This window comes from Ochotona princeps, chromosome 2 (genome assembly GCF_030435755.1).
Source record: "Ochotona princeps isolate mOchPri1 chromosome 2, mOchPri1.hap1, whole genome shotgun sequence".
Classification (NCBI taxonomy): Eukaryota; Metazoa; Chordata; class Mammalia; order Lagomorpha; family Ochotonidae; genus Ochotona; species Ochotona princeps.
This window is the reverse complement of record NC_080833.1, coordinates 102,721,849-102,737,938: the sequence shown is the minus strand read 5'-3', so window position 1 is coordinate 102,737,938 and position 16,090 is coordinate 102,721,849. Positions and strand designations below refer to the sequence as shown.

The following is a 16,090-nucleotide window of genomic DNA, read 5'->3' as shown; positions in this document are numbered from 1 at the left end:
CAAAAAAATTAAATCTTTAAAAATATACCATAGTTTCTTTAACTTGCATGTTAAAGCATACAAGTTAGCAATAAGAGATGAAGGACCATAAAAAGCCCTTGTTAAGTCTGGATCTGCAAGGCTAAGAGTAGCAGGACCGAGGAAACTGCTTAGGCACCCGAGCCGAAAGGACTTCTGGACTAAGACACAGAAGGTCCCCCTAGTGAGGCAGGAGTCGGGTGATCAAACGGGGAGCACTATGAACAACCACCACCACAGTAAGGCGCTCAGCTGCTCAAAAAGAGCAGGTCTCCAACCTGCCAAGAACCTGTGATTAACAAAGCAGCTTAACACCAGGTCACCTGAGCTATAAAACCAAGTAATGAATTGGTCTTGTTGGAAAGGCTTTAAAAACAATTTAGAGTGCTATCAAAGGGACTATAATTGAGAACATCTGAATTCTGTAAAATGTCAGATGCTGAAACTCAAAAAAAAGTCAAGGCTCCTTTACGCTAGAACGAAAGAATGGAAGGAAGGAAGGAAGGAAGGAGGGAGGGAGGGAGGGAGGGAAGGAAGGAGGGAGGGAGGGAAGGAGGGAGGGAAGGAAGGAAGGAAGGAAGGAAGGAAGGAGGGAGGGAGGGAGGGAGGGAAGGAAGGAGGGAGGGAGGGAGGGAGGGAAGGAAGGAGGGAGGGAGGGAGGGAAGGAAGGAGGGAGGGAAAGAAAACCTCAGTAATTCAAAAAGCCTTGTGTTCAAGAGGCTTCTTATTCAAAGAGCAAATAATGTCGGGTAATGAGAAAATGCCATGGCTCTCCCCTAGTCCCTGGAGTGCCTAACAACTCAAGAGGCTCCGGCATTTTCAGAAGGCTTACAACATGTCCAGCTGTGCACACACCAGCACTGGCAAAGCCTAGAGGAGTCTGACAGAACCTATTGATCATCTATTGTTTTGCTCCTATCTAACCTGTTCCTCCACTACTACTAAGCCAACATCACTCTCCCACACGTGCTTGGTAGCACATCCATCTCTTACCCCATGGCTGTAAGAAACCTTACTGTGTGGGATCATTTTAAATTCCTAGCCAAGAGCCAGTGGCCTGGGACAGTAGGACCATGTGATGCCTCTGGGATGCTAAGCTCAGCATCTTCCTCTGTGCTCTTCTCCCCACCAAAGCTTTACGTCGTCACTCCCTCCTGGCTGCAACTGACTGACTCAACTTACACTGCTGTGGCTCTTCTCCAAATTGTAGGAAGAGAAACAGTTTGCCACCTGGACCGAGAATTCATGCTAGCTTAATTTGCGGGGACAGTGATGAGGGTGAATCAGAAGAAAAGCAAAAGAAAAATGAAACCATGGTGGCATTCAATCTGCTGTTGCCTTTTGTTCCTGAAGTCCAACTTCCCTGAGCCCAAAGGGAGGCACAGTCACTGGGGACAGATGTTTTATGAGATGGGTTTTCCTAATGTAAAACAAGATCCTGCCAACTGTAACACAAGTATTAACTGCTGCAGAGCGAGGTAAGTGAGGAAGGAGGGAGTTAGCGAGTGGGGCCGTACATGAGTGAGGCAGTGAGTAAGTGAATGAATAAGGCAACGAGGGAGTGAAAAAGGTGAGGGAGAAAATGTTGCGGGAGGAAGTGCACGGACGTGTTTGGAAGCGAGGACTTTAGAGGGACTCAAGGGCAACCATCTTCCCTGAGCAATGATGTCATTTATTGCAGACAACATGGCTCCTCTCCACGGCTGGCAGAAACACTACCTTAATGTAATGACAGCTGTGTTAATAGGACGCAGGTGGTGTTGGGAAATAAAAACATGACCAACAGTAGGGAAAGAGCTATTGTAACCTGGAAAATTGCTTTATCTTGTGTATTACATTTATCCTGCCCCTGAACTGAAGTGACCCAGTGAACAGGGCCACGCTGGATGGTTCTCTCCTCTATCTGAGGCTCTATGACAATTCTGAGTATAAGACACTATGTGTTTTAAACATTTTAATGCATTTCTTATTACGTTATGGTACCCAGAGAGTGAAAACAGTGTTGTAACACAGAGGGAATAAATAAAACAATGCTCAAAAGGGAAACGTGATCTCTTGGGAAAACAAGGCAATAGCTCCTGACTGCCTCCAATACAGTAGGCACCGGGCTTCGGCTGTCACAAAAATTCTCATTTACAGCTATGTACACAGACTCACACCAAATAACCTGCCTGTGTGAGAAAGTAAGTGCAGGAAAGCTGGGACTTGAACAGGGGATGTTGGGCTTTGAATTTTTTTTTTTTAACAAAAGGTTTGAGGTGTGACCCTGATCATAGCAAACCACCACTGTCTGCATGCTCGGTTTTCCCATGTGCACACGGTGCATAAGACGGGGAAGTGGAGAGGATGGAACAGGTGAGAACTAACATCATGACTCACATAAGGTTACTGGAAAAACTTAACGACTGCAAACTATTGTCCAAGGCAGAAATGTACTTTTGGGTACAATTCACTAGTTTTTGGACAATAACGCTTGGGGAAATCAGAGGTTTTCACGGAATACTTTAGGGCTGTGTATTTGTTAGATACTGTTTGTTAGAGACGTTAAATTGTAGAGACCCAAGAGCATACCAGTGTCTACAGGATGAATCACTGGTTCTCAGAGGTTCAGGCATATTTCTCCAGAACATTTTTGCCAGTCTCATTTCAGCCAGAGCTTCCCCACCCCCTCCTTATTACAACTTTATCAACAAGTTCTAAAATTCAAAACACAGAAATCAGTAACCAGGGTAGGGTAGCTACAGAAACTGCTTGTTCCACAATTCCCAATGGAATGTCCACTTCACTTTCCTCATGTCACCACTCACTTGGCCCAGGAGAAAGCCAACATGAAAGCCAAAACAACATAATAAGGTCCTAAAAGATAACTAACTAATGCAAATTCAGGTCAACGTGACTAAATATAGTGGTCATTTCCTGCACTCCTGTGAGCCTGTAAGATCCAGGGACCAGGCCCCTGACTTGAGGACCTTAAAGTACACTCAGCATAAGACGACAAAAGGGCATTTCTTTATTAGGAAGTGATCAAAGCAGAAGGTCACCAGAAACCAGGCTAGAAAAGTTCCTGGTGAGCATCTAGAAGTAGTAAGTGTGTGGTCAAAGGTCATTAGGATTTTTCCCACTGCTCCCTGGCAAGGTAATAGCAGCCTGGGCTAGCAGAAAAAGGCCAACTTACGGAGGTGGGACTAGCTCAGGCAGGAAGCCATCAAAATGATGACGACGTAATCTTTGGCTGGAATTTAAAAGCAGGAAAGTAAACATGGTTACTGAAGCTTGGACTCTGAACATGAATTTCAAACTTGATACTAGTGAAGAACAGTTGGGAAGACATGATCAAAATTGTGTCTGAAGATAAGTGATCATGGAGGACAAGGAGGGACTAAGAGTGAATGACTGCAGAGAGGGAAAGCACCAAGCTCTGAATAAAGACCTCCGGCGAGAAGAGAGAGCTGTGCTGTTTCCATGCCCTTCTAAGCTTCTAAATAGCCCTTTAAACAAGTCTGAACATGTAGTATCATCAGTGTCAACACAGGAATCGCTGTGGCACTCCTAAAATACATTGCACAAACAGTGAGGCAACTTTCTGAGGGCAATAATTACCCATCTTTGCAATTTCCAACTGACAAACACTGCTGGCCACTACCATCTGATTTGGGTACTATGGCAAGGGGCTAGTTAGGCCCATGTCACTGCCCTGGCAACCAAGAAAGTGACTTGTTCATAGGCAATACCCTTTCGAATGCTCCCGTGAGGCTGGAGTACTCTAACATACTGTCCCATCTAATCCTTAAACACTGAAAACCACCATACAATCACGAAAAGTCTGCTGGCTAATCACTTTTGCCTTATATTCAAATTCAACCCACCCTCACACGTTTCACCCTTGCCACAATGGCCTCCTGTTCGTTCTTCAAATATTAAATTATTTCCTATCCTGGTGCCTCTTCACACAGTTCTCTCCACCTGAAACACTCTTCCCCCCCTTTATTCTTATGCCTCGCTCTTTCTCAACCTTCAATTCTCTCCTGGAACTTAAACAGGTCTCGAAATGTATATCTCCCATTTGTTTCCATTCTCTACCACTGCACCTACTCACTTCGGCTCTTGCTGGCATGTAACACAGGTTGTAATTTTGTTCATATTTACTCTTTACAGTCTCTATACACACCATGGAAGAGAATTAGAAATACAAGTGAGAAAAGGATATATATTTATTTTGAAAAACTATGAGAGGAAGAGTTACAAAGACAAAAGGCATGGGGGACGTAGAGGTCCAAGCACTTGGGTCATCTTTCTGTGCTTTCCCAGGCACATCGGCAGAGCTGGAAAAGAAGAGCAGCTGGGACTCAAGCTGGTGCTCCTACAGGATGCCAGTGTTCCAAGCAGTGGTTTAACCAGTTGAACCACAACACTGGCCCCACAGAAATGGAAACAGTGAAGCGCTGAAAATGACTTGGGCAGTGTGAGAGTGCCCCAGATAAAGTTTCAAAATGGGAAGGAACATCTAAAGTGTCTGTTGAGCAACAGGGTAGGACTGAAAGAATTAGAGGAAGAGGACAACAGCTCAGTAGTGCTACAAACGACGGTAACACTACTGATCCACCACTGGTAACATAAATGTCCTGGATTGGTTAGGCAGGCATAGTCACTTCATGATGACCTTTTCTCACTGTCCTATCTTGTGGTTTTAAAAAATCAAAGGATGAATGACAGAGATTACAGGCACAGTTTGTGGTGGCAGATACAGTGAGAGCTAAGAAACTGAGTGAAACAGAGTGGTCGGTACTGAAATGGAAACCATGTCCTCGGTCTCACCAGTGTGATGCTCCAGCCAAGGGAAACACGGACCACCAAACATGCCATTTGTGAGCCATAACATCCGGGCCACAAACAGCTCCTAGCAGCTCTCTCAAGGTACTACAAACAAACCATTCATCTGATGTGAAGGACAACAAAAGAAGAAGAAAAGAAAAGAAAGAAATGATTGCTGAGCCTTAGCCCTCAGTGAAGAAGCCCTCACTCTTCCCTGTCATTTCTCAACTGTGAAGTCTGTGGGAAAGCATTTTATCACATCAGTGCTTCTGTTAAGGGTCAACTCTTATTGCAACAACAATTCTTACAGGAGGAACACATAAAAAATGATCCTGGATGGCCCTTGACCTGACCCTGCTACCTTCTTCTCTATGGTTAAGTCAAGACAATCCGGTCTCCAATATATCCTTCCAACGAGCAGTCATCCAAGCTCCTGAGTTCAGATCTTTCCTTATCACAACAAAACATTCTTAAGACCCACACCCTACAAAATCTCTGCTACACACACACACACACACACACACACTTACTTTTATTGCTCAAGACCTACAACTTGCTGGAACCAAAGTTAGATGCATATATTCTGTATATCAGTGGGTCTGAGAGCCTGCCTAAGGGAAGAATGGGGTACATACGGAACTTACAAGTACATAAATATGTACACTTGGCTTGGGGGTATGTAAGCAGCCAGAACGATATTACAGTGGTGGCAAGGGTACATAGGTAAATGCAAAAATTTCAAGGAGTTACTCAGTAATCCTAGATATCAACGCGCTTAAGAAATTCCTCAAAGGTCTAATTTCTTTATAACATAAGCAATATATTTCCTCAGGAATCATCAGAATGATGCGAACATGTAAACTCCATTGTACCACTTGCATTTTCAAATCTCTTGATGACTTCTCTTGCATTTAGCATAAAATTATTACAGCTATCTTTATTTTCTGAATTACTCTCGAGACTCCCGCCTTGGAACGTTACCAGCTTCAGCTATTCTGGGTTGCTTATTTATTTATTTCGAAATAAGCTTCCTCCCCCTATTCAGTGTATAGCACATTCCCTGTACTAACTCTTATCCTCACCTTTCCCTTACTTGATTCCTACTCAGTGCTTATTCCTGAAATGTTACTTTCTTCATGAGGTCTTCTCCATTACTAAACACAATTAGTTCTGCTGTTAATATGCTCTCCTGATACCCCCACTCTTCCTTTATCATAATGCAAAATTCTACAGGTAATTATGATTTAGATGTGCTTCTCACTAACTACTGTCTGCTTCACAGATCACACGTTCACGAGCAGATCTTTATTCACCACTGAATTCCCCGTTCTTAGCACAGTGCCCAACTAATAGTATAAAGCACTCAATAAGCATTTTATTAAATGCTTATCTCCTTGTGTTATCTTAGCTAAGCATCATAATTACAAAATAATAATAATAATAATAATCTTTCCAATACACCTCTAAGGCAGCAATAAAAGGTGTTTCCATTTGGTTCAAATCCTAAGATTATTGTCACTACCTTATCAGCACTCACCAGCCCATGAATAAACATCTCATCCCATTCCACTTCCTTAGTAGCTGAATTCCATTACACCACACATAAATTCTCCTGGCCCTGGCCCACTTCCCCGCTTTAGCCAAAATGTAACCTTTTCTAAAGGCATTATCCTACCCTAGTCAACACTCTCTAGCAGTGTCCTTTGGTCCTTCTCTTCCAAACTCTGCCACTTGTGTGAGAAACGGCATGGGGATACATGACTGATTCCCAATGCCACTACTGAAATCAAATAATACACACACACACACTGAATTATTGTTAGGTGTTAGACACAGTAGTAAGTACTCTACCAGTGACTATCAAATGTATTCTTTAATTACAATTAGCCCGGTTTTATATATGCAGCATAAACCTGGTCTATATTGAAGAAAAACTGAGGGCCCGGCAGCGTGGCCTAGCGGCTAAAGTCCTCCCCGTTAACGCCCCGGGATCCCATATGGGCGCCGGTTCTAATCCAGGCAGCTCCACTTCCCATCCAGCTCCCTGCTTGTGGCCTGGGAAAGCAGTCGAGGACGGCCCAATGCATTGGGACACTGCACCCGCGTGGGAGACCCGGAGGAGGTTCCAGGTTCCCGGCTTCGGATTGGCGCACACCGGCCCGTTGCGGCTCACTTGGGGAGTGAATCATCGGAGGGAAGATGTTCCTCTCTGTCTCTCCTCCTCTGTGTATATCTGGCTGTAATAAAATGAATAAATCTTTTAAAAAAAAAAAGAAAAGAAAAACTGAAACATCAACGGGAAGTAGGAAGAGACCCTAACAGCTGTGAATCTGGAAGAATGAGGCTGGCAGAAAATAACTGGAAAACTCGATGTTCTAATCCATTCATCCTACAAATGCACACCTACACACAACGTGCCAGGTCCTGACCTACACACATGGGAACTCTAACGGTGAGCAAAAACAGACATGGCTTCTACCCGGCAGAACTTACAAATAACTAGTGGTTTTGGAACAAAGCAAATAATGATATTTTAGAGTGATAAAAGCCTTAAGAAACATCTGTTGCAAGTGTTCAGGCCCCAGCTCTAGATTCTGACTCCAGCTTTCTGCTAATGCCAGTTTTCTGGATGGCAGTAATTAAATTCTTGTTACCAACATAGGAGTCCTGGGTTGAATTCCCAGGCCCTGGTTCCGGCCCCAGGCTGAGCCTGAACCCAGCACTGGCCACTGCAGGCATTGGGGGGGGGAGGGGGATAAATCAGGAGAGAAGGACTCTGTCTCCTCCGTTAGTCTCTTCATTAATTTGTAAAAAATTAAAAACACAGGAGATACCTGTTCCCATGGAAGCACAAAACAAGGAGAACAGAAAACTAGAGAAAGAAACCCTTATGTGAAAGCCTGTAGCGTAGGCAGGAAGAGTCCACCAAATTGTGTAGGAGTGTATATATGTGTGTGTGAGGAAAAGCCTATGAGGGGCAGTGGGGGAGTGAGGGGCATTTCAGGCAGAAGGAAGTAATGTGTACAGGCATGAATAGAAGAGACAGCATGGCTCATTTAAAGCAATGAAAAAAAAAACCAGTGTGGTATGCATCAGGGGATTGAGAGAGATGTGGCAGGAGAGGGGATTACATAAAAAGCCTTGGAACACAATCCAAAGACAAGAAGAACCCACTGAAGCGTTTTAAGTAAAGAAACAACTCACTACGATTTGTTTCAGAATGTCCACTCTGCTGCAGTGAGCAGAATGGACTGAACTCCATCTCACCCTTCCAGGTCAACAGCAATCTAAAGCTCTGGGGGGTCTCAGGCTCCCGTGGCCGCTATAGCAACCAGAAAGTCCACAGTGCATCTGGGGCAAAATTCCGGATGCAGCAGCACTGAAAAGCATCCAAGCTCAGCCACACTCTACGGAGAGCAAAGCTCCCTGTCTGTGGACAGTTACAGAGCACTGAGGTAAAATGGAAGAAACAACATGGGACCTGTCAAAAGACTGCAACATAAAGCATGAGAACACAGGACTCAAGGTATGGATACAAATGACAGTTGCAAAACATTCACTTCCAGAAATACATGCATCTCAAAGAGAACTGGTTCTGTGCTCTCAGGATATTTAAACATATTTAGGTTCTACGAACTGAAAAACAGCACCACAATACCAGTCATCAGGCTGTGATGAAAGGAGCTGAGGAGGCAGACAGAAATAGAGAGGACCTAAATGAGTAGATGTAAGAAAATAAGAATACAGCCCAAATAAAACTCAAGAGCAAACTCTACACAGGACAGAACTGACAAGGAAACAGAAATCAGTGTTATAAAGAAAGGGCTGAAAAAGTTCTCAAAAATGCAGACAGGACAAAACTATTTAAGTCTGGAGAAGAAAGAAAAGAATGAAGACTTATCATACCAAGATGATAGGTTTGACTGAAAATTCTTAAACAAATGTAAATGAGAGCAAAGGTGATGAGTGTCACCTTATCAAGCAAGTAGAAACACTTCAGGGCTGATGTTGCGGCACAGTGGACTAAGCAACAATGCCAGCATTCCTATAACACCAGTTCAAGTCCCAGCCACTCTGCACTTCAAATCCAGCTCCCTGAAAACGTGCACAGGAAAACAGCTGAAAACGGTACAAGTACCTAAGCTCATACAATGTGGCATACCAAATGGAATTCCAGCATCCTGAAGTTGGCTTGGTCCAGACCCTGCCATCACAGGAATTTGAAGAGTGATCTGTCTCTCACTCAGACATTCAAATACAAATAAATGAAACAAACAGTTAAAAGGTTGGGGAGAGGGGAGGCAGCACTACCCCATTTTGGTATAATGAGTAACGTCACTGTGTATGATGCCAGAATGCCATATGGATGTTAATTTGACATCCGGCTGCTCCACTTCTGATCAAGTTTCCTGCTTGGAAAAGCAGTAGAGGATGGCCCAAGTGCTTGGGCCCCTGCACCTATATGGAGACCTGGAAGAAATTCCTTGCACCTGGCGTCTACCTGGCCCAGGCTGGACCACTGTAGCCAGTTGGATAGTGAAAACATGGGAGTTTTTTTTTTTCCCTCTCTCAAACTCTTTTAAATAAATAAATAAATAAATAAATAAATAAATAAATAAATAAATAATTTTACTAAAAGCTCACTCAACACTGCACTTCCCTATAACATGTGACACAAAAGAAGCAAATGGATAATGTTTAAGGACCTGAATTAATTTGTGGCCTAAGAATTCAGCAGCTAGAACCATGTGAGAGCTGTGTCTCAGTGTGGACCAGGCGTGGCTGGGCTATTAACACCCAACAGTAAGAACTGGAATGCAGGTGGGCCGGTTGGGCAAGGACACTGCTCCTGCCAGGACAAGAGGTGGACAAAGTCAACCTGGGCTAAGGACCCACCAGTGTGTGCAACATCTGCCACTGGGAGGAGACACAATAGAGGAGCTTGGAGAATTCTTTTGTTAGGACAGAGTCTCTGCAGGTGGGTGTTTCAAGGCAAGGAGCAGCCCAAACCAGGCCAGATTATAAGTACCCACTGGCATACATGTGGGCCAGGTCTGGGGCCAGTTCATAGCATCTCCTGGCAGATCTGAAAACTAAGATGGCTGGCAGGAAAAGCCAAGCTGGGCCACAACACCAGCCAGTTCACATTAGGTCTGGGACTGGGGGCTGACCAGGCTGGGCTAGGCTGCAGGACTCGCTGGTGGATGCCAAGGTGAGGTGAGCCATGCCAGTCTGGAGGCAGTGGGTGTCAGGTCTGTGAGCCCTGAGAGCAGGAGGTACTTGGGCCCACCTGCATGGTGGGTACTGGGTCTATGAGCCCCAGTTCAGAGGGTCTGGTGGGGTCTGGCTCCTTGATCCTCCCTGCACAGTGGATGAAAGACCTGTGAACCCCATGGCAGGAGGTCTGGTGGGGCCCAGGTTGCCTGGCCCAGGTCCTTGGGCCTGCCTGAGAACTGGTTCTCCTCAGTGGAAAAGACAGAGCAGTGGATGGGAGGCCCCGATGCATATGGAGCATATGGCAGCCCACTGGGACCTGTAGAGCACATCTGGTAGCATAGCGGAGGAGGGAGAACAAAACAAATTGAACAACCACAGCAGCCAAATGATGACTGCAAAAATCTGGGGAATTGAGAATGTAAGGTCAACCATGTCAGCCAACAGACATCGGAAAGGTTTCCTCAAACTTGGATCAGTGAAATAAACAGCATTTCAGTACTATTGGAACCACCTGGGCAGAACCCTCGGAGCATGCTCCACATCAGGACCCTGGGTTACTACCGCATGGCCATTCCCTACCCCTGGGTACTGGGGCATTTGGAAGGCTGGGTGTGGCCAGAAACACGAAGAGGAAATAGAAAATTTGGAAACAGTGACCACACCCACTTCCCCCTAACCTTTGATGCATCCTACCCTGGTCAACTATGTAAACATCATCTAAAATTAAAAATATATATTTTTAAAAATGCAACAGCTAATCAATGTATCTTTTGTGCATGAAAACAGGGAAAAGAGTTTTCAAAGACCCAAGAGAGCTCCAAAATCACACTAACATGCAACTTCTCTTGGAAAAAAGATGTCCTTAATTAACTGAAAATTAATCAAAATACAGCAGGTAGGAATGAAAGGACTATAATTGTACTGAGAACATAAGTTACACATAGACCTAGATCTAAATGCTCATAAACTAGCCTATCAAATTTTAAATATCAAGAATAATTTTAAAAGAAGATATGTAAGATTTCAAAAATCGGTAATGATTCTATATTGTGAATATTTTAAAATACACATTACATATACAACATCTAAGAAGTGAAGGGAAGAGAAGATATGGGAGAAATAAACATGGGCTAATTCCTCATCTTACAGAGAAAGGAATCAATAAACACAGTTTAATTTTTAACACTTAAAAGCAAAGAGGTGAACTGAAGTCCAAATTTTTCTCAAGCTGAATCTCTTTACAAATAAAAAAAAGCACCACAGAACACAGTTCAAATCATTACGCTGCTAACTAACATCCTCACAGATCAACTCCACTTCCTTGAATGACAAGCACAGGTTTAAGTTCCTGCTCTCTCTTCTCCTGTTTTCTCAGGATCAACAGCCTGTGGGGGAGCTCATAATGTCGCTGGAGTCAAGAGTCCCTTCTCTTCTCAACCCGACAGACCCACTATGTGTATATTCTGGATCTCATACAGTGGGACTAACTGCTGTAATCCAAGATCTCAACTTAAGTACTTCTATGTTTTAACTTCCTCATGTTCTCCCTTTCCCATTCTCAATAAAATTTTCACATAGTTTTTGCTACCTACTAAAATGTAACAAGGGGCCAACACTGCAGTATAGTAGGCGAAACCACCATCTACGATGCTAGCATCCCAGCTGGGTGCTGATTCACATCCCAGGGGCTCCACTTCTGATCCAGCTCCCTACTAGTGATCTGTGGAAGGCAGCTGAAGATGGCCCAAATGCTTGATCCCTGCCACCCATGGGGGAGACCCAGATGAAGCTTCTGGCTCCTGGCTTCAGCCTGGCTCAGCCCTGGCCACTGGGGCCACTGGGGCCACCTGGGGAGTGAACCAGCCAGAGGAAGATAGATTTCTCTTTTATCCCCACCCCCTTTTAAAATTTTTTTTCTATTTTATAAAAATACCTTTTTAATCTTTTAAATTAAAAAAACAATTAGAAAAAACCTTTCAGTCATTCTTTAGCCAGCCCTGTTCCAGCTAGCTTAACTCTATGTCTAATTAGGACTCTATGATTAGTCATGTGAGCAAAATTTCTGTCTCCTTTAGCTCGTTCTTTTCTTGGCTGTATAAAATCTTTTTTGTTAAGATTTATTTATTTATTTGAAAGACAGAGTGAGAGAAAGAAAATGAGAGTTCACTCCTCAAACGGCCACATTAGCAAGGAGCCAAATAAAAACACCTTCAGTCGCAGACAGAATTAAACAACTTCTATTCTCAAACAAACAAAAAAAACCTGTATCTCTACAGAGTTCTAAAAAAAAAAAAAAATAGTTAAGTAGTTGAGATAAGCCACTTCCTAAAGAACAACTTGTCACCAAACAGGGACATCTAGTTCAAAATCAAAATACCCTGAAAAAACACTTCATTCCCAGATACAAGTAACTCACTCACCACCTCTAAAACATGTAATTTCTAACTCATGCCAAACATTTTTACTGAAATTGGAGTAAGTGGCAGCAAGGAGCAATCTTAACCAAGATTTTAGGCTCATCATGTTGTAAAGTAGACATGAAAGGTCTGAGGTCACCCACCCCCATTTGGATCTACCACATGGGATGGAAGAAGCCCAGCTCCTGCCTTGCAGGATCCAAGGGCACCAGAACCACAACCAGCAGCACTGAGCGGTCTGCAGAAACAGAACAGTAAACTTCCTCAGGGACTAGGGAGAGGAGCTTTCTCTGGTTCTTGCCTGGTTCCGACTTTGGGTCCCCACCCTCTCTTGTAATGACCATCAGGATCGGCTCCAGACACCCCTCAAAACAAACAAACAAACAAACTAGAATAGATACAGAACAACAAGGAAAGCTTAGAAACAGACAGGAAACGGTTAGCGGGGATGTACTTAGAACTCACTGAGTGGGACACAAAGATTAGTCACTCCTTACTGGGGTATTGAAAATTTCTCTGCACAACCCTCCTAAAACTGTTCACCTAAACTAGTGACATATGTCTTGTTAGAGTTATAGAGTTAGACTACCCGAAAAACAACCAGGTTCAGCAAAATCATGCTTCAATGCTATAAACTGCTAAATACTAAAATTAAAATAGATATGAGACAGCTGAATAGTAATCTATAGCCATTTTCAGGTGGATAGCACCCGGTTGTATATAAACTAATAATTGAAATGTCAATGCACCCCCTTTACCTCAGATACACGATGGACATAATAGTATTACCCACTTCCCTATACCCCCTGAACCTTTTTTTTTTAACCGTGATTAACTATGTAAAGATTGTCAACAACAATACAATAAAATATATTAAAAAAAAAAATTAAAAAAAAGAAATGTCAATGTAGAAGTCACAGGATGTGGTTCAGAACTTGCATTCTTTTTTTTTTTTTTTCTCTTTTAACATGCTGGTTACTCGATACCATGTCAACTAATTCCATAACGTTATAAATTGTTACTGATGTAATGTCAGGGCTTTTAATTGGGATGATACTCTGCCGGCTCTACCTTCAGACCAGAGATGGTCTCCCCAAGAAACCGTTGAACTTATCTGGACAATAAGATGCTGGACTTTATGCTTGGTAGATGCTGGCAATGAAAGAATCTCAACTGAATTTGAACTGTGGTAATGCAACAAGGTGGAGGAATCCACCATGGGGGGAGGGTTTGGGGAGGGGTGGGGAGAATCCCAGTGCCTATAAAACTGTGTCACATAATGCAATGTAATCAATAATTAAAAAAAAAAAAAAAGAAATTGGAGTAAGTGGCAGCAAGGAGGAAATCTTAACCAAGATTTTAGGCTCATCATGTTGTAAAGGAGACATGAGAAAAAAAAATTGGTCAGTTTTATTTGACGCATATCCACCTAACTTTCATTGTTCACTTCTGCTTAATGTCCTAAAGCATGATTCCAAGCCCAAGCTGAAATTACATTTCTGGATTAATAACAAGCACAGGAGAATAAATCACATCTGCCCCAGAAGTGAACCCAAAACCAAAAGCATCCACAGAGAGGAATTTGTGAGTTGAGCTTAGAGTCAAATTTAATTCTGAAGGAAATGAGCCTTTAAAAAGAAAATTCATATAACAATCTATGTAGACAAAACATTAATCCACACTGCCCAATAAATTTTGGGGGCTTTTAAAACCCTTTTTTCCTTAAATGGATATCGGCCAGAGCAGAACTCCTCTGATAAGATGGCTGAGGGCCAAGCACAGTTTAATCAAGACATTTGTGTTCAGTCTTCGTCAAACCCTTAGGTACACTTTCATTTCCTGAAGGAATATTTTGTTATTCAGACTTGTCGCTACACCAAGATTCCTATAAAGAAGTAAACCATCTGCCTGCACCCGCACTACGACACCAATTTCTTTTTTGCCTCTGAGCTTCAGCTAAGTCCAGAAAAACAACAGTTTGTAGAGGGACAATCATAGCTACAGATGACAGAAAAGTTCTAGCTGGACCGTAACACAATTCCACCCACAGGTGATGGGAAGCCCACACCAAAACAGGGCCAAGACCAGGCCTTGTCCATGAGAAGCTCTGTCCTTCCAGCCAGGGTCATAGCAAAATTTCCCATACTGTAACAGCAAATAAGCTTCCAGAGTAGTAGTACTATCCAACTGACACATAAACACAATTTCAAGTTTTCCAGTAGCCACTTTAAAAAAAATGGAAAAAAGGAAAGGCAACATTAATTTTATTTTCTTTAACTTAGTGTATTTAACATCTTAGAGTCTCCTCAATATTCAAATATAACTAATAAGATTTGGTTTCTATACCAACTCTTCAAAATCAGTATTTTATATTGATTGCACATTTCCAGTCACAACTCAGATGCTTAACAGGAAAGTGGTCACCTTACTGAACAGCATGGATCTAGAATTCTTGGTATAATACTTGTTTTCTTGAATGAAGGAAAACAGTTTTTATTGTACCACTGATGCTCAAAAAAACCCCAATGAAGTAGGCGATATCAGTTTCATGGATAGCAACTAAAACTCTCTATGAAAAGGAAGCTGACTTGATGCAAATCAGTTGGAAAAATTTGTTCACCTTTATGTCTAAAACTAATAAAATTATATCTTCTGGCTTTTTTGTTAAAAACATTTTTTAAAAAGTTGGAATTTCCATGTATTTAAAATTAGCAATTACTTTTTTTAGTCATAATGTTACTCATTCTCTTGCAGACGGCTCACAATTTCATTTAACTACTAGTGTAACTTACTACTAGTAAGTACTACTAGTGTAACTTAATCCTTCCTTTTCCATTTTGTCAAAAGCCAGACCAAATAGTTGATGCCCTAACTCTATGGTTATAGCAAGTGCAAAGGGAATTATGAACAAAGCTGGAAGAAGGCTCTCAGATACAGTGGAAAGGCACCAGATGGAAAGCAAAATGTCTGCATTAACCCAAAATTATCAGAATCTTAGAAGGGGGGAAATGTGAAGAGTAAACCACCAAATCCTAGAAAAATAAAATTATAAATTAAACTTTTAATCAGTTACACAGCCCAAAGTCCTTAAAAATAAAGAAATTCATAAAACCATTTTTATACAGAAAAAAAAAAGGACAGTTTTAGTATAAATATGCAGTTCAACCACCCTAGATTCAAACCCTAGCCAAATTAATATGTGCCTTGGGCAAATTATTTAAATCTTTTGAATATGCATCACCATGCATTAAAAGTATATTCAAATACTATTCAAATATATTCTATTTAAATTTAAATAAATTCTACTCAGCACAATTTTTACCAAAAAAAGAAACAAAATCTGAAATCAGCATATTATTTGTGTGCTAATAAATCCAAGTTAATTCCTGGAACCAAACTCCACTCATTTCTTTAATTCATGTAAAGCAGAAAACCTGAATTCCTATCTGCCAAGCCAGGAACCCTATAACTCAAAATCTTCTATTTTTCTCCTCAGAACAGGGTAGGTGTTGGGATGATAAAAAGCTTAGCCATATGCTATTGAGGATGACGGTCTGTAAGAGATCTCCCCACAGGCCCAGCCCAGTAGCCTAGTGGCTAAAGTCCTTGCCTTGTGGGTGCCAGGA

At 42.3% G+C, this 16,090-nt stretch overlaps 1 protein-coding gene across 1 annotated transcript in view; it reads right to left on the bottom strand.

Annotated features, from left to right (window-relative positions):
- NOTCH2 (notch receptor 2) overlaps window positions 1-16,090 on the bottom strand; it is a 157,358-nt gene that overhangs the window by 50,356 nt on the left and 90,912 nt on the right. The window lies entirely within an intron of this gene.